The following is a 24,636-nucleotide window of genomic DNA, read 5'->3' as shown; positions in this document are numbered from 1 at the left end:
ATCCCCTCGGGATTTGCATTAGTGCCTGCCATCATACTCTCTATCATGTCCCTCGTGATACAGTTCCTTCTTAGCAAATGTCCCAGCCAGTTTCTCTTCCTCTTCTTAATAATATATAAAATTGTTCTTTTCTCCCCAACCATTTATAACACTACCTCATTCGTTTCCCGCTCGTCCCACCTAATCCTTCTCCACACCACATTTCGAAAGCTTCCAGTCGTCTTTCATCGTTTTTACGTAATGTCCAGGTTTCTGACCCATGCAACACAATGCTCCATTCGAAACATTTTATGAGTCTTTTACTCAACTCTCTATTCAAGGTCCTACAAAAGAGACTTTTTTCCCTCCTAAAGACTTTTTTCGTCATTCCTATCCTGACTTTTATTTCACTTTCACACTTCATATCATCACTAATAATACTACCCAGATATCGAAAACTGGTCACCTATTTAATTTCCTCTCCTCCTACTTCTATATTTGACACCGATTCGTTCATTCCAATCCCATGACTTTTGAAAACCAGGTCCTGACAACAGGTCAGTAATTTTATGCCAAGTTTGATATGATAGCTTTGGTTGTTAAGAAAAAGATAAACATTGAAAAGGATGAAGCGTATACACGTACTAACGCTTCAAATAAGTTAAATATGGAAATGTTGTTTCACCAAATACTGTTAGCTGAGATATCTGGGAAAATCAAACATATTTTAACGTACATATAACTCAACACCTACATGTATACTAACACGCACACGGATATGAATCTCCGTGTGTGTATTCAAATGTCGAGCTAAGCACTAAGTATTTCATATGTTGCTAAAGGACATAATTATATCTTTGCCTACAAAACACTTTTAACAACACTACAAGTAGCAAACTGTTTATGTTTAATTAAGGATTTCATAGAATATTGTACACGACTCTCATTTCACTCACAATAAAAAACAGCAAATAAAAAGTATGGTATGTATAATGTCGTTAGGTAGTATCTTTTCCCTGTATTGTTAATTTTTTTAAAAAAATCTTACACAGATACATTCATCCCGTTATTTAAAATGATTTCGTATGATTTTTTTTATATGACAAAAAGTGTCTTTCCTTTTCTGTTATTTGATGCTAAGTACAGATAGCCTAGGGTTGCCATATTTCAAAAATAAAAATCCGGGATGATACTAAATTACGCTGTTAAATCCGAGATAATCTTTGAAATGCTTATAATGAAAAGACGTGTTATATACTAATTTACTTTCTTCCGTTAGATGCAGTTGTTCAAGTTTTACGTGATCACGTTTTTTAGTCATTTTAGTAGACCTTTTCCTCCCTAGTTAAGGAAACGTAAGCAGATGATTTACCCCCTTTCCCAGTTAAGCATTTTTTTAAAAATTTCTCAGGATCTGTTATGTTTCGTGGCTTTCACAATTTGCATTAGCTAATTTAAGGCACGATGTTTCCTTTCACACGTTTTGTCTATTCGTTTTATATCTTTTTCTTTTCTTTTCTTTTTGCTTTTCTTTAGGACGGTTAAATCATTGGCAATATGTTTTGGCGACGTTTGTTATCTTCAAAGAACGTTTTTCGTTGATTTTTTACTTTATTTTTGTTAACAAACTAACAACTCAATAACTCGGACGAATGCTTCGTTCAATGTCAAAGTAGTTAAATCGTAAACTTAATTAAATCCGTTATACGTATACAAGTTTTTTTTTCTTTCAAATATTGAATTACCATACTCAGAAGTTAAAGAGAATAATTATATACCCAAGTCTGTTAAAAAGAAAAGAGAGAACTATAATATTCCCTTTCCTTCTTTTTCGCTGAAATCCGGGACATTTAAGCGTCCTGAGAAATATTTTCGGGACGCCGGTACACAGATCTCGATTCCAGACACTCCTGGATTTTCCGGGACGAATGACAACTCTAAGATAGCCTGAGTTCTGGATTTTTTTTTTATTTGATTCGCCATTTCCGTCTGTTGATGAAAGACTCAAAACAGATTCGAGACCCAATTTGTCTCGGGTAGACCGGATGATCCACAGAAACCAGAAGACCGCGAACCTTCGTCAAACATGCAGAGAGATGTGAGTCTGCTCTTAAGTATTTATGAAGAAGTTTCATTTACCGAAACTTGTTTATATATTTATTTTGTCTGTCCGCATGCATGTGTTTCCTTACGTTTGTGACAAACATCTCAAGAACTAAAAGGTGTCCCATAAAGTAGCAACTTTTGAAATGTTATAGTAATAACAGAAATGCTACTTCTGTTATAGTGAGTTGGTAGCTCTGAACGTTATCTTTGTGGTCAGCGTCATAACTTAGATTCTTTTGGGGAGGCAAGCATTAATACGCGTATTGCGGTCCCTAGAAAATGTTGTTTTTTCTAATTCTTAGGCCCCCTTTCCATCTTTCGCTTACTCTTTATGGGCTCCCGTAGCCTGTGGGCCTTCCAGCATGGCAAAGTCTGCGGGGCCGTTAGTTATGCTCCTGGGCCCCTTCCATACATGACAAATTAATTAAGAGGACAATATTGACATTTCTCAAAGCTATACAAATAAATATTATTTTTAGGGTCCCTAATAGAAGACATTTTAACTGAAATGGGCCCACGACGCAGTTTTGTTTTATTTAGCGTTTCTGTGCTATTTTGTCTATGTAATGAATCTGTTTGATGCTTCATTTATAATTTCATGTCCGTATTGTATATAGAGTAGAAAATTTTGTCTTAAAGTAGGTCCCCCTCGAACGTCTGGGAGCTTCCCTGGGGGCAGTTGCCCCTCCTGCTCCCCACAAGTTACGGCTCTGTTTGTGGTTAGTAGTCACGGAGCACCAATCAGCTCATGATCGTCATTTGTTTTCTGTACGAGTAGGAATGGAGTGCATCACGACGGAACAGCGTGTTATAAATTTTCACCTACCCTACTCGTTTCTTGTAAGTTTTCACCTACCCTTCTCGTTTCTTGTAAGTTTTCACCTACCCTACTCGTTTCTTGTAAGTTTTCACCTACCCTACTCGTTTCTTGTAAGTTTTCACCTACCCTACTCGTTTCTTGTAAGTTTTCACCTACCCTTCTCGTTTCTTGTAAGTTTTCACCTACCCTACTCGTTTCTTGTAAGTTTTCACCTACCCTTCTCGTTTCTTGTAAGTTTTCACCTACCCTACTCTTTTCTTGTAAGTTTTCACCTACCCTACTCTTTTCTTGTAAGTTTTCACCTACCCTACTCGTTTCTTGTAAGTTTTCACCTACCCTACTCGTTTCTTGCTGAACTATATTAGGGTGTGTAACTAGGTAAAAGTGTAAGGGAAGCACATAGCCAAGAGATCAGAATGATAATCTGCAAGACATTACATCTCTATGCCATTATATTTTTGGTTAGGCAGGAGGAGCTGGGCCTCTGCTTTCCATCATACCCCTTTGATGGCGCCACACTCTCAGTCATGCTTTGTAAATATCAGGTGTAAACAGCTAAGCTTACGGATATATGATAAATTTATGCAAAATTTCTGTGTGCAAAGAGTACGTTACCAGATGAAACTCACCAACTTGTTAGGATAAACTGTAGGACACTAAAAAAGCAACACCAAAAAGGAAACGTAGGATTGATACGATATTTGTACAATATATACACAGTAAAATGACAGCAAAATAATTAGCAGAGTACTTTTGCAATCAATCACGTGTGGCGGGCACGCTCTCTGGAAACAACAATTGTAGGTAGGCTAGAGAGCCACAGAAAGTGTTTACTTAGTGTTAACATGCCGTGAGTCTACCTGGACGTTTCGAATAATGCCTCATGCTGGAATCAAACAAGTTCAGCAGATTTTAAACTTTCATCGTGGAAGAATTGTGACATATCGCAATGCGGATTGCTCTTCGGTGACATTGTTACTCGTGTAAGATGGAATGGGACCACAGTGATTCGAATATGTAATCGATGGCTCTAGAAACTCAACATATAACGATGCTCAGAACGCCAATAACTACCACAAACTGAGAAGACATATTTCTTTCGTTCGTGACTATTGCGAATTTCGCAAACCATATCCCGACACTGGTGCACGACATTGGGATTGTTGTACTGTGACCAGTACCACCACGATGTTATGTGGGATGATGTCGGGTATATTTTGACGACGTCCATTCTTGTGGATCTTTTCGACTGCATCATAGGTGTGTGCGGCTGCAAAGGAGAGCCAAATTTCATCATATTCTCTTCTCGGACTAATTCACTTCTGTTTGCAACATTATGGCCACATCCGTGTTTGACGGTACCGTGGCATTAGTCTAGCCCTGGTGCTACCTGCATTCTGCATTGCCATATAAGGCGCGACACAAATTTATGGTATAAATTCTATTGGATTCTATTCATGATCCACCTAATACTCATTCACGGCTTTTTGACCATCCAATGGTACATTGATAAATTGTTATACCCTGTTCTAGTATCTCTACTGCAAGTTCAGTATGGAGCCATTTCTGAGCAGAATGATGCGCTACCGCACGTGGTACGCAACTTATACACTTCCCAGATGGATAGTATATTCCAATGCTTCCATGGTGGGATGTTTAACCGATCTTTCCATTGAACACATCCGATCCATGATTACATAACACCTTACATACAAGATACTTCTACCATATACAGTTTATGAGCTTTGGAAACGTGCGCAGAGGCATAACTTGCCATACCCAAACATCATACAGGAACGCATCCGAAGTATCATCGTTGAATCGGAATTATCTGGAAGCCTACGATGGGCCTACGAACTACTGTCCTTACAACTTTGCTAGATTCGCGCTACATTGTCGCACGTCGCAGAAACCGATAAGTGTAAATTCCAGGTCTTATCGGCATTCCACATTTCGGGCTGCTTCTTTTTGATGTTGCATTTTTAATATCCAGGAACGTATGTCACGCAAATGGATACATATTTTTAATGCATTGAGATTGACAGTGGCAGAACAAAGATACGAGATAATCTGGCCGATCTATGATCTATGATCTGGCCGATCAAACACTTACTCCACAAATGTCAATGTGTCTCCGGACTGTCACTCAGGTATTTTCATCTGTTGGAAGAGGTACTTAAATGACAGGCGATTCATGATCAATGATGACATTCAACAAGTTGTCGTGTCAAGATTTTCAAAAGCTTGACTCTAACTTCTATGGTGGCATGAGATCTTAGTGAGAAAATGAAAAAAATGTTAGGACATGCATGGAGATTATGTGGGGAACTAGCAAAGCTATTTTATTAATCAACTATATCAAAGCTATTTTACTAATCTATATCAAAGCTATTTGTAATTGAAAGAAACGGTGGTATGTAACGAATTGTACATTTCAAGAAAATTGAGATCAAAGTTTTTCTGTGTAACATAACCGCTTCAGAGTTTCTGAATCTCTTCATTCAAACGAAGAATTACCTAAATGAAGTATTGTGTACCAAGAATAACACACATAACCCTTTTTGTCCACCACCAATCGTTTCGAAAAATTAAACATGGCACCTCTATTCTCTAACTTTTCCAATAATGATTAGGAATTAGATTTATGGTTATCGGCATCTAAGGCCATTTAGCCCGTCACGTATGAGGGATGACGTCCCTTGGTGAGCACACTATCCGATGAAAGGGAAGGAAGGAAGCGGCCTGGTGCATGTCTGTTAGTTACCATCTCGGCATTTGCCTGGTATGAATGAGGGAAATCCAAGAAAAACCTCACTCAAGATGGTTATTACACTTTTTCGACAGAGTGGCCACACAGGGAATCGAATCCGAGACCCTGAGCGTTGGCATCTACGCGAGAGCGTTGGAGACTACGCCATGCGGAGTCACTTTTTCAATAATGAGTACAATCACCACCAAAATGTTACTTTACATATTTAAGCGTCCTTTCTTCAATGATTTCGAACGAATTGACCAATTGGAACACAGCTTTCAGTACTCTAAAGATAATTACGTTCTTTCTACATCAAAGAAAGTTGAATTCAAACTGATCGAGTCAGCTGAATAAACTTACGCAAGGAAAAGTTTTATTTCCTTACTTATTAATTATAAATTACTTAAGACGGTAAGATGGGAAAATACATAAAGAATTTTAATTATCATCATGTTTGAAGGATTTAATTTTTCGTATTAAATAGTAAGTCAGTGCGAGGAGCGTTCAGAAAGTAAGTTTCCCTACAGCGATAAACACAAAGACGTAGTGACCTTGAAATATTTATTGCCATAGATACAGCCTAGGTGACGATACTTTTCAACATATTCATCACTCTAATTTACACGTTTGTCATATCGTGAGATCAAATTTAGTGTAACAGAGATCGGGAAATCTGTAAGAATTGGTTGTTTCGTTCAGCTAACGTGAATCGACGGTTTTTCAGAATGCGCTGTCGCATCAGATTCACAAGGTCCTCTGTCACGCGAGATGGCCACTCACTTCGCAATTCTACCAGTCAGTTTCCAACAGATTTCCTGATCACGAAATTGTCACGAAATATCTGGGTTTCAAGAAATTGTGTGTCAGGTGAGTGTCACAGCAGCTGACATTGGTTCGACTACCACGCGGCTGACTATTACGACATCGGTTGATCCCACAATATGACAAGTATCTGACTTCCGAAAGTGGAAATGTTGGAAAGTAATTGTCACCTGTACTGTATCTGAGGCCATAAATATTTGAAGGTCACCGTGTCTTCAATGTGCTTACTGCCCTAGCAAAACTTACTTTTTGGATGCGCTTCGTATATGAAATAAATGAGTCGTTAATATTTTATGGATTCTTTGTAGTTACACTTTTTCAAAAATGCGAATCTAGTTTCGCATTATGAAACTAGACTTCCAAACTTTGTTGATTCAAAATTAAAACCGAAAATGGTAGATTTGTTACTTCCGGTATCAATATAGAGCTAATGGCAGAGTGGAACAAATCATTGAGCGCTGAATCCACATTAAAGAGATAAAATCTCGCTATGTCTTTCTGTGCCTGCTCTATGGAGATCAATTTAAAACCGGAAGTGGTGCAAAATTTCTACCACTTTCAGTTTTATTAGAGATAAAGGCATGAATGAAACTTATTCCTTGGATACTGAATCAATATGAAAGAAATACATTTCTGTCTGTGTCTTTAAAGTTTTTACACTGGTACGTGGTAGTTGATTGATAGCTATTTTGTAAGACATCCTATACTTAGGTATAACTTAATTCTGAAGTCTAAAAACTGAGATTTTTTACGTGAATATCAGGCGTTCCCTATGCTTCGTATTGTTTCTATTTTCTTTTACAATTCAACCTTCTCGAATTGCGTTCGTATTATGATCTTCCGCCTGAAGAAATCGAATTACATCACCGCGTAGTTCACACTTGCCGTGCGCTTCATCACATTCGATATAGTTTCATGGACTCCACTCCACAATAGATGAGTCTCTCCATCGGTATTGGGAGAACCACGTAGGTTTACTAAACAGAGATAAGACATTGGACGTCGTCCATTTCACACACTGATAGAGAGAATCTGCCGTTCTATCAGTCTCGCTGATATGCGATGTCCAATAAATAGCTTTCTCTCATATATCTCTTTCGTCATCACACACAGTTCTTCTCTGATGACGTAAGGAAGGTTGAAAACAAAATAACCCTCGTACATTGTAAATTTTCAGAATACTCTATGGGAAAATGTAACTACATATAAAAATTCTTTACTAAAGTCATAAATATTTTAAGTGTTTACTTACAAATTTCTTCTAATAATTTCAAACGACTCTTGTGTATAAATACAAAGGATTAATCACATTTTTACAAACTTCAGGTATTTTTTTATTAAATATAGGGGCTAGCAGGCATAATGATAAAAATAAAATATTTTCTAGATATTATCGTAATATTCATCTGGCAAGGCAAGAATTTAAAAGTTAAACTTTGGCACTAAAACGTTAATTGAAAAAAAATCTTACTTTGAACCACCCTACTAAGCATTTCAAAAAATATTATTAAGTTACTACATATAATTAAAAGTTGTTGATTAGAACGAAGTGGTTGGTATCAAATATAGAAGTGGAAGGGGGAGAAAGTAGAATAGGTGAGCCGGTTTTTGGTGAATATGTAATAATGACAAGAAGAGGAACGACTGAAAACGCATTCAAAAAGAATAACGATCTATTCTGTGGGACTTTGAATTGGAAAAAGTTGCGAAAAAGATTTACCAAATGTTATGTCTGGAGTTTCGCACGTTAAGGAGCAGAAACATGGACTCTATACAAAAGAGTAAATAAATAAATAAATAATATAAATAAATAAATGTTCTTGAAATGCGCATGTGGAAAAGAGTGGAAGAACTTACAAGGAACGGACATGAACGTGTCATCCGGACATCCGTATTGAACCTAGTTCATTCGATAAACATTACAAAGATATGTTCATGCACATAAAAATAGGTGCAATGGACAACGGAGTAAGTCCCTGGGGCCTATTAACCCTGTTAGTATAAAGAAAGTCGTAGACTCGTAGTGAAATAGGTATTGTATCAACACTGTTCATTGGACAGTCATGGTTAATAGTTCATTCTCTTCAGCATAAAGCAAGCTTTCCAGAGGTGCTATGTATTGGGGCCCATATTGTACTTGAACAGGGAAAATTGGGAGAATGTCGGGAAAATTCCCTCCAGAAATCTCCCCTATCCACTTCGGTCCCCACTAGGGTGCTTCCAGGTGAAAGCACACAATCCAAATGTATCTCGAAAAATAGTATAGGGGATAAGAAATGACTGTATCAAGTTTTGTATCGATAGATGGAATAGATATGAGGGAAAAGGTTATATACCAGTACACGCTTTCCTTTCATACCTATTCTCTCTATCAATAGAAAACTCGGTACAGTCAATTTTTTATCCCTATACTATTTTTCGAGATACATTTGGATTTGGATCCAGAGAGGTCCAAAGTTGATGGGAGGGATTTTTGGAGGGAATTTTCCGGACATTCTCCCAATTTTTCCTGTTCAAGTACGTTATTGGCCCTAATACATAGCACCTCTGGAAATCTTGTTTCATGCTGAAGAGAATGAACTATAAACCATGACTTTCCAATGAACTATGTTGATGCAATAACTATTTCACTGCGTGTACACGATTTTCTTTTGTACTAACAGGGTTAATAGGTCCCAGGGACTTACTCTGTTGTCCATGGCACCTATTATTATTTTTTTTTTTTTGTGCATAAACATATCTTTGTTATGTTTATCGAATGGACTAAGTTTGATTCGGATCTCCGTATGACACGTTCATGCCCGTTCTTTGTACGATAGGTCGAACTGAAAACCAAAATAGAAGTGATAACAATACGGAAATAAACAAAAAACAAAAAAACAAAAAAAAAGAATATTGGATTAATTAAAAAGAAGAAGAAAATTTGGCCTATGACTAAGAACAAAATGCATTATCAAGATCTGAAGGTGTGATTTTGAAAAGAAATGAAAAATAAAATTTTTAAGTTTTACGTCCCACGGTTATGCCGGTTAGGCTAAAGGAGACGGTGATGATGAGAGATGAATGAAATGGTGGAATGAAGAAAGTAGGAGGAAACGGGAGAACCCCGATAAAACCCACGCACACGGTGTTTGTCCACCACAAAGCTCACTTGGGGGGGCAGGGATCGAACCCGGGACGCCAAGCACCAGAGGTGAACGCTCTACCACTGAGCCAGATTTTGAAAAGTATATATATATATATATATATATATATATATATATATATATATATATATATATATATATATATATATATATATATATTTAAGTTTAACGTCCCAAGGAAGTTGATGTTTAATGAAATCAAATGATTCTGGAATTAATTTTTTTGCGCTCTCTCAGCGGAAATCGATTCACATGTACCAAAGACATACGACCTAAGCATTTTTCAGCTGGTTATTCTTCGTAATTATCTAACATTACTCATTTCACTTTGAATCATTAACCTCAACGACAGGGGCACTAAGATTGAAAGAACGACAACAGTTAAAGTTGTAAAGGCTCTCCCACCGAGAATCAAACCCAATTCCTCATACATCAAAGGCGCACGCGCCAGTCACTAGACCAACGGTAAAGGCTACGGTATTAGACCAGCACGGAGTGCTGTGGTAGTAGACCAGCGGGGAGAGCTACGATACTAGACCAGCGGGGAGGGCCATGGTACTAGAACAGCAAGGAAAGCTACGGCGCATGGTAAGCGGAGAGAGCTACGGTACTAGATCAGTGGGGAGAGCTACGGTACTAGATCAGTGGGGAGAGCTACGGTACTAGATCAGTGGGGAGAGCTACATAACAGCGGGAAGCGCTGTGATCACGTGCACTGCAACTTCTAGATGAGTGAGGCACATAAAGTGTTTAAAAGATGAAACTTTTTATTGTGCATTTTTGCTACAAGAAAGATAATTGTGTTTGATTCATGCATTATAATGATCAAGAAGCAGCCGTATTCGGGAACAAAGTGTGCAGCAGAACCAAAAACTATTCTTGTAATTTGAGAAGACATGCACAATAGGAAAATATGTTGTAATATTGTATTATGCTCACGACAGAAAAATCTGGTTGCCTCTCATATTAACTAAAATGGTAATTTTCACTGAAAGTAACGGCATGACGTGAAACTAAATCTTTGAGTTTTAGGGTCTATGTCTCACAGGTGTGCTGTTTACGCTAAGGAGATTGTGATTGTAAGAATTAATGAAATGGTGGATTGAAGATACGACGAAATGGGAGAAGACCCAGAAAACTCATGAATACGGTGTTTTCCACCATAAAGCCCACCTGGCGCGAGCTAGGATCGAGAATCCTATGTACTAGAAGTGAATACTCTATCTCTGAGCCACCGCGGCGTACAAAATAGCCATATAATATATTACTTAAGGTATTGAGTACAGAGAGAAAAATCCGTTCTCCAGACAGCGGCATATTGTACAAATATACGGTATATTCTTGCTTACTACAGAAATCAGTACGCAGCATACGTTATCCCAGCGTTTCCCAACCTTTTTCAACTTGCGGCACACTATGGGTGTAACTTGAATTCTCGCGGCACACTCATAGATACGTATTATTAATATTTCTAAATATAAAATACCATGGTAATTTTTTTCTATAATTACTGATCTCCTTCTTACAGAGATGAAAGCTCGATTACTGGCTTTCCGCTATACTAATTCATTATGCTTGTTTTGTATTCTAATTTTAAAATAGAAAACAATTGCAATGAAATATAGGACTCATATTTTTAAAAATACGCTTTCATTTTCGAAAACTGTATCCAACCTTTCACCAAGAACAAATATCACTAAATAACGAACGAACAAACAATTGTCTTGTACTTTTAACTTTGCTGTTTTAACCAAAACCGGTGCATATTATTGCAATCACACAGCTTGCCATGCGTCGAAGTCAAAACACACCTGTTGAACAAAGTGTCACTGTCATTCACGTGCGAATGAGTGTTCTGCGAACGTTCACTTGACGCGTACCGTACAAGTGCTTCCATTTCTCGGTGTTAGTATGACTCTCAATCGAAGCGTAACATAGCAGCCAACCGTGGAAATGTCTACGAGCCGAAATACTGTCTGCTATACAGTAATAGATGTGGAATAATATATTATAATTACAGTAATTTTTTCTATGGTAGAAATTCATAGTAATGTGAAATACAAAAATATACATTTTTCCCTATGTCTTGCAATTTGGTTGCTATAGAATTAATAATTTTGTTTCGATTTCCTCGCGGCACACCAGCGGTCCATTCGCGGCACACCGGTTGGGAAACGCTGCGTTATCCGTATGATACATAGGCACTGCCCTTACATGTTACATCATTCCGTTGCAGGATGTCTGACATCTAACAGTTTTCCGTATATCACATGCATATACTTATGTTACCTTCGTCAGCTATATGTTATATACGTCCACTTGTATGTGAGATCCTGACCGCCTACATTGTTTCATACGGAAAGTACGTATAGATGGAACACTTATACGGAAAGTATTATAAAACATGCGTTTCCAGTTATACGTCTGTTGAACGTTAAGTCCAAAAACGACAGGAATTCCGCATGTAACCTATCTTTTTAAGTTGGCCACCTACATTTTTTCTCAGTGTAAGTGGGGGTGATTCCATTCAGTGCGTACTCATGGGAGGCTAAGGGATTCAAGCTCCCAAAAGAAAAAGAAGTAAGAAAAGGAAATTTAAAAAAAACATCCCGAAACTTTCGAGATAAAAAAACAACATACTACCTCCCAATTATTCTCTCTTTCGTTTTAAAACCTTGTACAGTCAGCAACAAAAGTTCTTTTCGTTTGGTAAAATTTATTTTGGGAATAACGCTGGTATGGCTGGAAGGTATAGAAAATTACATTCTTTTTTTTAAATTTACTGAAAATAGTATTCAAATTGTCCTTCCATTCTGGTTATTTACGAAAGTAATTGCCTGAAACGAAAATAACTTTTGTCGTTGTCTGTACGTTTGTTTTAATCCCTGTATGCTTAGAAGATGGTGCGTAACGATAGACTTTAGTTAGAATATGGTTATATAACAACCTATAAAACTTATTCACAAAGGATCAACCGCCATTTCCCAATCAATGATGCTGAGTACACCTGTAACTGAAATAGAACTACTCTTCAAAGCTCAATAAACATTGGCTTAGTTGGTTGCAATAGAGTTTACCACTGAAATGAAATTTTGAGTTGTACGTCCCACGGTTATGCCGGTTAGGCTAAAGGAGACGGTGGTAATGAGTAATGAATGAAATGGTGGAATGAAGAAAGTGGGAGGAAACGGGAGAACCACGAGAAAACCCACGCACACGGTGTTTGTCCACCACAAAGTTCACTTGGCGGGAGCAGGGTTTGAACCCGAGACCCCTAGCACCAGAGGTGAACGCTCTACCACTGAGCCACCGCGGCCCCGAGTTTACCACTGAGGCATGAACTTTGTTGGTGGACAAACACCGTGGGCGTGAGTTTCCTCGGGGTTCTCCCGTTTCCTTCCACTTTCTTCATTCCACTATTTCATTCATTATTCATCTTCACCGTCTCCTTTAGCCTAACAGCATAAACGTGGGACGTAAAACTCAAAGAATTCATTTCATTTCATTTTAGCACTGAGGCTGTACGAGACGTAAACCTACAACTTAACGTTGAATCTGAACCACATGAGCTCCTACCTGGGACCAAACCTTTATCCCTGCATCATAAATGTGCACGCTAACCATCCTCGTATAACCGCGAGGAACCTCAATAAAACAATAGCATATGCAAAATTACAGCAATTATGGAACGAGAAATACTGTAATATAAACTCAGCAAATTAACTTATTCCTTTCTAAACAAACTGTAAACACATTTCATAGATGTCAAGGGGTTACTTCTCCCTTTTAATTCGCAAGTGAGAGGGAGCACTGCAGGTCTAAACCATTAGGGAATCTCAAAATTATGTGTGATGATGAGCACATGAAAATGAAATGAAATTTCAAGTTTTACAACAGTTATGCTTCTTTGGCTCAAGGAGACAATTGACTAATGGAAATGAAATGAAATGAAATTATTTGAGTTTAACGTTCCACGTTTATGCCCGTTAGGCTAAGGGAGACGATAATTAAACCAAGTGAATGTTAATGGAAGAATATGTGGAATGAGAAAGTGGGAGGAAACGGGAATACCCCGAGAAAACCCCACAAGCACGATGTTGTCCATCACAATCTTACTTGCGCTGCAATCAAACCAGGGCCTCCTCATCAGAGGTGAGCGCTATACTATTGCGGTACCGTGTCTCTATGGATTCTTGGAATATTCGTTATTCAAACAAAACTCACACTTTCGTTACATAACTTCTTTTTCCCCAATGCGGGGAGAGGAGACAAGGTGGATCGGTGGTAGTGTGCTTACCTCTGATGCGTGGGCTCCCTGGTTCGATTCTCGCTCAAGTAAGTTTGTGGTAGACAACATCGTGTCGGTGAGGTTTCTCGAGGTACTCCCGTTTCCTTCCACATTCTTATTCCACCGAATTTTCCATCATCATTCACATTCCTAAATCATCGTCTCCCTTTCGCCTTAAAGGATTAATTGTGGGACGTTAAACTGAAAGATTTCTAGATTTGTTTTACACAATATCTCCATTTCTAACATATTTCCGTAATTTCCCTTTCTTCCGGAAGACGTCCATTGCAAGATTTATCCCAGCTTAACTTCTTATACGTTGACGTATTTTTACTTTTATATTTATTTTTACTACATTTTCAAGCAGTTAAAAGTCTTTCTGCGAAATGGAGGTTGTTTTCAACTTCTGTACAGTATTTGGTTCAGTGGGGGCTCTTCAAGGAAGTCACAGAAGTAAAAATTTAAATTTTATCACTATATGCTAAGAGAAGAAATGTCACCTATAATTCTTGTATAAGGTTACATGTTTCTGAAGCTGTATATAACTTTGTTTCCTTACCTAGAAGAGATAAAATCTATTATTAATTATCACTGTGACTTCCTTCAAAAACCGCCACTAATTTTGGTTATTGAGGTTTCTTGGGAATTGATACAAGAGACACCTAAAAAGATATGGATTTACCTTCACCCATTTTTTTTTTTTACTCGTATGATTACTAATTTTCATTTAAGTTTTTTTTTTTTTTTTTTTTTTTTTTACTGATTCAGCTCTCTCCGCTGGTTTCGTGGGAAGCACGCGTGCGACTTCGGTGCATGTGGTCTTGGGCTCAATTCGTTTTTGGGAGAGCATTAATTCTATTATATTAATTCAGATTTCACCAGAAACTCTAGGTCAACGTTTTATATATCGTCTATGCTGAAAAGGGGTGCTGAGCTTCAACAAACAAACAAGCGTCTATTGCTTCTATTTTTGATGCGGTGTTTTCCGGTTGCGGAAACCAGGATGCCTTCCTTCCGTTTTATATATATATATATATATATATATATATATATATATATATATATATATATATATATATAATTCATTAATATAATGTTTTCTATTATTTAAGGATGCGCACGAGACGAGTCGAGACAGAATTTTCCTAACAGAATTTGAATCGAGACAGAATTTTCCTAACAAAATTTGAGTCGAGACACAGCTATTCCAATAGAAAAGAATACATTTTTCGAGTCGAGACATCACTTTTGCAGCACATTTTCGAGACGAGACAGCCTCAAATCTTGTCTCGTGCACATCGCTACAGTGGCGGCTCTTTGAGGGAAGTCATATCGGTAATTTTACCGATTCAGGCTAAGGGAAGAAAGTTTAATTAATGTACTAACTAATGTACGATAGCTTTCTGAAGCTGCATGAAACTTTCTTCCGTCAGGCAGTGGCGGATCTAAGCCACGGCCGGGGGGACCTAGGCACTCCAGTTTTTTCAGTGACAAAATAATTTAAGCTATTATTTATATATTTTTCAAAGTTTATACATACTTGTCATAGTCTGGGTACTGGGTGCCCCCCCTCCAGTTTTTACCTTCTAGATTCGCCACTGCCTCAGGGGTTCCTTGTTCGATCTCAGCTCGCGCCCAGTGAGTTTTGTGGTGGACAAACACTGCGTGCGTGGATTTTCTCGGGGTTCTCCTGTTTCCAACCCCTTTTTTCATTCCACCATTTATTTATTTCTCCTCATCACCGTCTTCTCTAGCGTAGCCGGCATAACAATGGGATGAAAAACTTAAAGCTTTTAAATCATTTTCTTTTGGTTTCCTTAGCTTAGCTTATGTCACTTCCATCAAGAGCTATAACATGCGAGAATGATCCTTGTTACAATATATAATTTAAATTAATTTAGATCACGTGACTACAAAAATAATTTACTATGAGATTTAGAAGATATATGTTTATAAAAATGGGGAAATGTCCTCCCAGTTTGCAGTGGCGTATACGTAATTTCATCAAGGGTGTTCAAGTAATCAAACTCATATCGTTTAGAAACACGCATGACTTTTGCATACATATCTATATCTATATCTATATCTATATCTATATATATATCTATATCTATATCTATATCTATATATATATATATATATATATATATATATCTATATCTATATCTATATATATATATATATATATATATATATATATATATATATATATATATATATATATATATATATATATATATCCTAACACACTAAGTGTTCATAGTTTGTAATCTCTTCTTGGTACAGATTTTAAAACCGGAAAAACCTGTTTATGCGTGCCTGTGGCAGCTAGTTTGTAAAAGAGATTCTGGTAACCTTACCTTTAAAGCAATCTGGAAACCTCTATTCTGAATGAATATTAAACAAACAAAAAAGTTTTCAGGTAGGTAAAACATCTCAGAAAATAACACTAATAAAACATTTATAATTTGCTAATTGGAATAATTACCTGAATATCCGGAAGCAATTATGGAGCTGACCAATAAAAGAAGACAAGCAAAGTGACGTATCATTGCTGTTAGAAGTTGGTAGATAAGAGCGAGCGAGTGTTTAAAACGGTGCAAGATTTGAAGCTGTTTTGGTGGTAGTCTAGATGGCGTTATTGGCAGTTGTTAAGTGTTGGTATTGGTTAGAGATAAGTAAAACTCAGTTCGTGCTCATTCCATGACACGAAACGAAGCACTGATTCCAGAGCGATGAGTGCCAAGCAGAGTCGTTCGTGTGTACAAGCAGGTGAAGGTGGTTTTGATCAACGCGGCATGTCGGTAATAAGTTTATAAATCCGACAAAGAGGCGGGGCTTATGTGATAGCCACGACCAATCAGCGAGGAGCAATGGACTATGTTGTTTCTTCTTGTAACGGCCACCCACCCGTTTCGCATCCCACATGTCGTCTCTTAGTATGTTCTGTTTCTCTTTCTCTTTCTTCTCAGACCCTGAGCGATTCGAACAGGTAAAACTCCGTGACAATCCTCCTTCGCATAATTATTTCAACATACATCATTCAAATCGAGATTTATCGTAGTCAAGTAATGTTTCGTCATATTACTACAGGAATAAACATTTAAAAACACAAATATTAAATAGACATTAAAAAAAAAGAAGAAGCATATTTTGTTTTTACTTAGCCTAAATCAATCTCTGGTGTGAAGGTACTTGGTTCGATACCGATGCACGTAAGATCGTGATTCTATTGTACCAAATACATTTTTAAAAGACATTTCAATATCTTCTACTTTGTTTTTGTTCGATGAAAACTTATGAATATGAAATGAAATCTTTAAGTTTTACGTCCCACGTTGTGCTGACTAGGCTAAAGGAGACGGTGATAATGAGAAATTAAGAAAATGGTGGAAAGAAGAAAGTGGGAGGAAACGGGAGAACCCCGGAGAAACCTACGCATACGGTGTTTGTCCACCACAAAGCTCACTTGGCGCGGGGTGGGATCAAACCAAAGACACCATGCACCAGAGGTGAACACTCTACCACTGAGCCACCGCGGCCCACACTTCCATTTATCACTCGAAATTTACCTGGTGCGACGGGTTCCTGGTTCGACCCCCGTCAACTAAGTTAGTTTCTTGAACAACATCGTGTTCGTGGGTTTTTTCGGAGTACTCCCGTTTCCTTCCACAATTCCATTTCACCAATTCTTCCATCATCATTCACTTGCCGTAATCATCCGCGTTCCTTAGCCTAAAAGTATATTCGTGGGAGGTTACACTCAAAGATTTGGAAATGAAATGACCTTTCCTTTTCTTTATGTCTAGTGTTGCCTACCAGACAAGAAAAAAGGTTTTTCGTTCCGTTTTGATTCTCGAAGAATACCTTCTCGCCTCCTCTCAATTCTCGGAAAGCTCTTTCGTCTGGATACGTAAATTTATGTACAAATTTTATGTCCTAATTCTCTTCTTAATTTCGTCTAGAAATTGTTAGAATCTTTTTCGATGCGAGAGATCCACGAAGGTTATGATATAAGAACATTTAAACCATATTTATTATTGAAATGTATTGGTAATGACTTACTTATCTTTAAACATTGATAAATATTTGTCATTGTGTTCATACACTTATTTATCAATTTATAAAGTTTTTTTTTTATTTTTAAGTATGGATCATGGGGTATTTAGATATTATTTGAGACCTAAGACTTGAATGAAGCAGTGTTGTTCACAAGATTCAAAAAAATTCTCGTTTCGTCTCGATTTTCATCTGGAATTTGAAAATGTACCTCTCGCGTCGTTTTCGAGATGAGAATCGAGACGAGACGAGACATTTCTCGTCTCATGGAGAACACTATTTTCGTCTGACAATTATGCTCTGTGGGCTATAAAAGAAGAATGTTTAATGGAAGTAAATGATTATGAAAGAATTAGTAGTGAAAATGTAGGAGAAAACGGAAGAAGCCCAAGCAAATCCACGGACACGATATTGTCCACCACACTTGGATAAAAGTGGGTCTAAAAAGGTAGGGGACCACATGATGTATTTTTTATTGCAATATTTTTTAGGAATTGGGAGGACGCTATTGACATTTTCTGGAAATCGGTGAACGGCATCCCAAACGTTTCCCTCACTTTTACCCCTGCCATCACAGACACACACACGGTCTGGGATCGTACCAAACAGTCTCCACTATTATTTTTATATAATGATATCTTAGATAACGAGCTGATTATACAGGTATGTTCGTATGTTTGTTTATATGCTAAAGGAATCCACACCGTTAAACCTTTTTAAAGAAGAAGTTTTTGAACATTGTGGGTACCTACCTGAAATTTTGGTTCACATCATTTTGAAACCTGTATCCTGATGGTGAAAAGAATATATGAACATTCTATTAGCAAGATTGACCCCATACGCAGATGAAATTATTGGAGATTACCAGTCTGGATTTAGTGACGTCTTGACTTGACTTATGAGACTACTTCCTCCCAGGAGGTTATTCGTCTTTCGTCCCGCATCACATTTTTCCACAGAAAATAATGGAAATTATGGAAATTCCATTAATACATCCCAGAAAGTTACTCTATCTTGAAGTTTAGTATCCCGAATCAAAGTTTTACATAGAGAATAATGAAGATCACATTAATTCGTCCCAGCAAGTTACTCGTGTCTTGAAAATTTTGTATTCCTTTTTTTTTGCCATAGAAAATAATAGTGATCTTATTAATTTATCACAGAAAGTTACTTCTATCTTGAAAATTATGTCATAGAGAATAACGAATATCCCATTAAATCGTCCCAGAAAGGTATTCGTATCTTGAAAATCTTGAATGCCGAGGCGAATTTTTCCCAAGAAAATAATAGAGATCCTATTAACTTTTCCCAGCATGTTATCCGTATCTTAAAATGTCGGATCTCAAATTGAACTTTTCAGTATGAAATAATAGAAACTACGTGAATTTCTCCACATTAAAAAAATAGAGACCACATTAAATATAATTGGGCACTATAACTCAATTTGTTTCGATTTACATTCAATTAGTTAATTGATATTTTGATCTGAAATTCCAATAAAATTAATTAGTTTTCCTGCTCTTATCTGGCACATTACATATTAGCTTTTGATGCATAAATATTCTTTGACAAAATAAATACAAATATAAATACGTAAGATTACGGGTAAGATGGCTATGTGATCCGTTAGGTTATGTGATCTGTGATGTGATCTGTGTAAGATGGTGCTGTAAACACTAAGTATTGGGGAACTTTGCTCTCATTTTTATTCAATTTTTCACTATTTACAATTCATTACTTTGGACAATTTTATTACTTGTTACAATTTTCATATACCATGTTTCATTTTCAATATGTTCATGCGCCGCTTATCCTTCTTTATTACATTAATAGTGTGATAAACAATTTTATTTAAAACAGGCAAATTCGGCCATCTTGGTTCGTGCCATTTTAGTACATTTACTTATATCAAACAATTTATAATTAAAACAAATATAGTGACGTAGTCCACAAGGCCCTAAGGCTGGGACTTCGTTTATAAATCTCCCGTAAGGGAGGTAACTGAAAAAAAAGTTAAAGATTACGGGTAAACAAGGAACTATTGAAAATGAAATGAAATCTTTAAGTTTTACGTTTTCAAAATGTAGTTTGAATACTTCAATGGAATACTTAATACCAGAACTTGTAGAAAAACACTAAAATTAAGATAAATTCTAATTACAAAGGGCTAGAATTAATTACCCCATAAGATATAGCTGAGCGAACGAAGGGGGTTAGAAGCCCTGCAGGGCTCGTTGTTTTCAACCTTTATCACAATTCGGACAAAAACATGATACTCGGTTCTGGAGCCCATATTTATCTTCATGGTTTGTATTGGCTCCCATAATTAGAATTAACCCTAAAATTGTTTTAAAATAAATACATAAAAATTCGCTTTCCTAAATTTTAAACATCTCATGATATTTATCGAATTGTTATAATTGTTCCTCATTTAAATTTTGCGGGTACGTAACATATTTTTGTGTTAATAATTGTAAATTCAATTGACGATTATACTTCTCAATTTATTTACAGTAGTACCAGTTTTACTTTGTCTAAATTAAAGTCGTTATTATGCTATAGCTGTGTTTGACAAAACCACAGACACAGTTGTATTTCTAATAGGGGCGGATCCAGGGGGGCAATCGGGGCAATCGCCCCCTTCCCCAGAAGAGCAAACTTTCTTATTTTCATATATAAATAAACACATCTCAGAGTTTGGAGCTCTTAAAAGTAGCTCTAAGTAGCAGTATTACAAGCCACAGCCCCCCTCCCAGAAGTCCGTCCTCGATCCGCCCCTGATTTCCAGTAGTGTCGCGCCTGGATGTTTTCGATTGAGAACCAACTTATTGCTGGTAACATACTTCGGCATTGTCAAACACAATGTAATATTAGCATGTCTTATTAACAGGAAAACATAATGTCCATGGGGTTTCTCGAGGTTTCTCTGTTTCCTTCAACACTATCATTCCACCATTCTTTCATAAACATTCATCTTCCCTAACTTAAATGTTGTTATCATCTGACGTCAATTCAAAGATTTCATTTAATTTTTACACATGCTGGGCTAATACTACGACTGATTAATTTCCAATAATATCTGTAAATCATGAAAATCCTTTTTCCACTTTGTCAGCGTGTAGCAGAGTTGCCAACCTCAGATAATAAAATTATCGGTTTTCGGCTTTAAAATTTTCACATATTGCATAAAATTATCGTATACTCGTATACTATGAACATGATAAGTGTAGAAACAAGTACAGGGTGTCCAATATACAATGCAACCCGGAGTTTAGGAGAGTAGAACTTTTGAACCTGAAGTGATACACAAATAATGGTTATACCAAAATGAAGCCTTATTCATGCATATATTTTTAAACTAGGAAGCAATGATTGAAGTACACTAGGAACCACACAATGTTGCCAGATGTAACCGAAGGTGTAAATCAACTTTTTTTTGCAAAACATGTAAATTGACTCATAACTCATACGTATGGATGTTCTGTCGTTAATTTTCAGTTTGTTTTGTTGGAGTAGCTTGGAAACTATGGAACAGAAAAAAGAATTTTTCATTTTCAGCGATAACTAATCGGATGAGGCCTCTGTAAGGGGGTGCTAGAGAAATCGTAGTTTTCATAAATTAACACTCTGAATTGGCAACCCTGCTGATGTTTCAGTACATCAAAGGGTGTGTTAAGGATCTAACTACATTATGCAATTCCTGAAAACAATTAAAAACAAACTTTGAAATTATCAAGACCATCATCAAGACCATCAAACTATCATCAATTATATTGCAGTTGTTACAGTCAATTCGCATTGCAGACTAGTTCTGCGATTTGATTGTTTGGTTTTTCTACACTTATACTGCTATGACGTTAAATTACAACACAGTAACACAGACTGGGCCGTAACTTATGGGAGGAGGGGGCAAGTGCTCCCAGGGAAAGCTCCCCACCCTTCGGGGGAACTTATTTTAAGACAACATTTTCTTACTGCATGTATGATAAGAACATGAAATTATAAATGATGCGTCAAACAGATTCACTACATTACATAAACAATACAGCACACAAAAGGTAAATACAACAAAAATGAATCGTGGACCTATTTCAGTAAAAATGTCTACTATTAGAGGTCCTACAAATATTTATTCATATGGCTTTGAGATTTGTCAATATTGTCCCCTTAGTTAATTGGTCATGTATGGAACGTGCCCAGAGGCTCCGAGGCCCGTTTCAGAACTAACGGCCCATTAGTCTGCGGGTTCCAAAACTGTGGGCCCTTTAGTCTGTGGATTCCAGAACTAACGGCCCCGCAGACTAAAGGGCCCACAGGCTTCGGGGTCCATAAAGAGTAAGAGAAAGGTGGAAAGAGGAGAGCCAAGAATTTAAAAAAAAATCCTAGGGGGCTAAAATACGCGTATTAATGCTTGCCCCCCCCACAGAAATAAACCTAAGTTACGGCACTTAACACAGGTATCATAGTTTAGAGCATATTTACTTCAAATCAATCGTATTTACCTATAGTATTGATAATGAGACGAGATGAGGCATCAGGTTTTTTTCGTCTCATTTAGATTCTCGAAGAACGCCTTCTCGTCTTGTTACCACTCTCGAAAAAGTTTTTTTCACTTCCTCTCATCTCGTTTTGTAACATTAAGTATAAAATTTATGCCTTGATATATTTCTTAATTTCATCTAGAAGTTACCAGAATTCTTCCACGTCACGAGAGGTCAGCAAAATGTGTAATATAACAACATTTAAACCTTATTTACAATTGAGGTACGAGAAATAGTCAGGAAGTAAGGTTACAAAGCACACAGTGAAACGTCTATATATTATTTCATACGGCCAATACAGCCAATATTTTTGACATAGTTTCCATGTCGGTTGAGACACTTGTCGCATCGTGAGATGTGTTTGAAGAAGGGTTAAAAGTGAAGGTTGAAGCGCAGGACGCCGTTACCCAACCTAGAAAAAATATGTGCGGCGCCTTCCCAGTTCCTAAAAAGATACAATGGGCAAAGATAAACAGGGAGACGGGCGCTATCTACCTTCCCCTACCTTTTCAGATCCATTTTTACCCTTGGATTGAAGATACCCTCTTGGTAAAAATCCTGTCCTTACATGTTCAGCCACGATGTCACAAAGTGTTTCATCTCCTCGTCTGAAGCGAAGCGACGGCCTCCAAGATGCTCCTTCATTCTCAATTCTGCTATCATATTCTGTAATGTAATTCTCCTGTTGTCGTGAATCTGCTCAACCACGCGAGCTGTGTTCAAATCTGTTGATGACATTCTAGCTCGGCTACTGAGCTCCTTGTCCGTGACGTTTTCTCTACCAGCCCCAAACGTTCGACACCATTCTGTGACATATTGACGAGACATTATAGTCTCTCCATAAACCTCTACCAGCTGCCGTTCAATTTCAGCCGCGGTTACGTTTCGCCCACAGAAATCGAATAGCTTAGCGGACTTCTTCGCGATGCCACACAGAAAAGTCCGTCATCCGAACAACGGTATATTGCACAAATATACGGGATCGTTATGTTTACTACAGAAATCATTACGGGGCTTACGTTATCCGTATGCTACATACACCTGCCCTCTTTCCCGCTTAGATGATACAGCATTTCGTTCCAGGATATCTGATATCCTACAGTCTTTCGTATATTACATACGTATACGTATGCTACATACGTCAGCTATATGTTCTTCTGTATGTGAGATTCTGACCGCCTATATACAGTTCTTTCGTTCGTACAGAAAGTACGTTTATTCGGAACAATTATAGGAAAAGTACGTATAAAACATACTTTTCAGTTATACGTATGCTGTAGGTTGTCCAAAAACTACATAATTTACAGATGTAACTTATGTTTTTGCGTACGCCATATACATTTTTTTCTCAGTGCAGTTTTCCAAACGAGTCGCCATTTTGTTTACATACAACTAGCGCTGTAGGCGGCGGGTGGCTGAAACTCTACACCGTTGCCAACTTCATGTATTACAATGAACTCACACGCCTCATTCCTCTATAACAGTCGAAACTCCAGAAATTTCGGCATTGTACCCAGGGACGTAGGCAGGAATTTATTTCGGGAGGGGTGTAAAGTATTTCGGGAGGTTCAAATACAATTTGAGGCTAAATTATATAAAAATTTATAAAATTGCCCCTAAAAGTAGATTACATTTACAAAAAGTCGGGATTTCTGGGGGGGGGACATCCGCACTCCCAAAACCCACCCCCTACGTACGCCCCTGATTGTACCCTTAGTTTCTGATTCTCCCTCGTATTTTGTGCAATGATTTGTTAGTACAACCACTTTATCAATTTATATTTTTATATAATGAATCATATAACACTGAAGCAGTGTTTGAGTTCTAAGATTTGTAAAGTATTGTTGCCCAAAAATTTCTCTTCTCCAATTTGAAAATGTACTTCTCTTTCCCATTCTAGTCTCATTTCCAAGATGAGACGAGACATTTATTTTCTCATGAGTAACACTATTCTTGTATCACGCTCCACTAAAGTTTTCACAAGAATTTTATGACGACATTTTTGCCAATGCTTTGTTCAAATTTTCCTGTACATCTCAATTGTGTTTTACGATTGAAAAGAAAAACAGTGGGGACCGATGGAGTTAACCTGAGCGTAAGTTTATAGGTATTAACCCGGCATT

General features: G+C 37.3%; 1 long non-coding RNA gene across 1 annotated transcript in view; it reads right to left on the bottom strand.

Moving 5' to 3' along the window:
- Nucleotides 1-16,680, bottom strand: part of LOC145681884 (uncharacterized) — a 160,442-nt gene extending 143,762 nt beyond the window's left edge. Inside the window, exon 1 of the long non-coding RNA XR_014130868.1 lies at nt 16,402-16,680. This is a non-coding gene — a long non-coding RNA (uncharacterized LOC145681884). The remainder of the gene's footprint in view (nt 1-16,401) is intronic.
- Between the last annotated feature and the right edge of the window lie 7,956 nt (nt 16,681-24,636).

Source organism: Thermobia domestica, chromosome 3 (genome assembly GCF_964235325.1).
Source record: "Thermobia domestica chromosome 3, izTheDome1.hap1.1, whole genome shotgun sequence".
Lineage (NCBI taxonomy): Eukaryota > Metazoa > Arthropoda > Insecta > Zygentoma > Lepismatidae > Thermobia > Thermobia domestica.
Note: the sequence above shows the minus strand (reverse complement) of the source record. Positions and strands in the feature narration are given on the sequence as shown.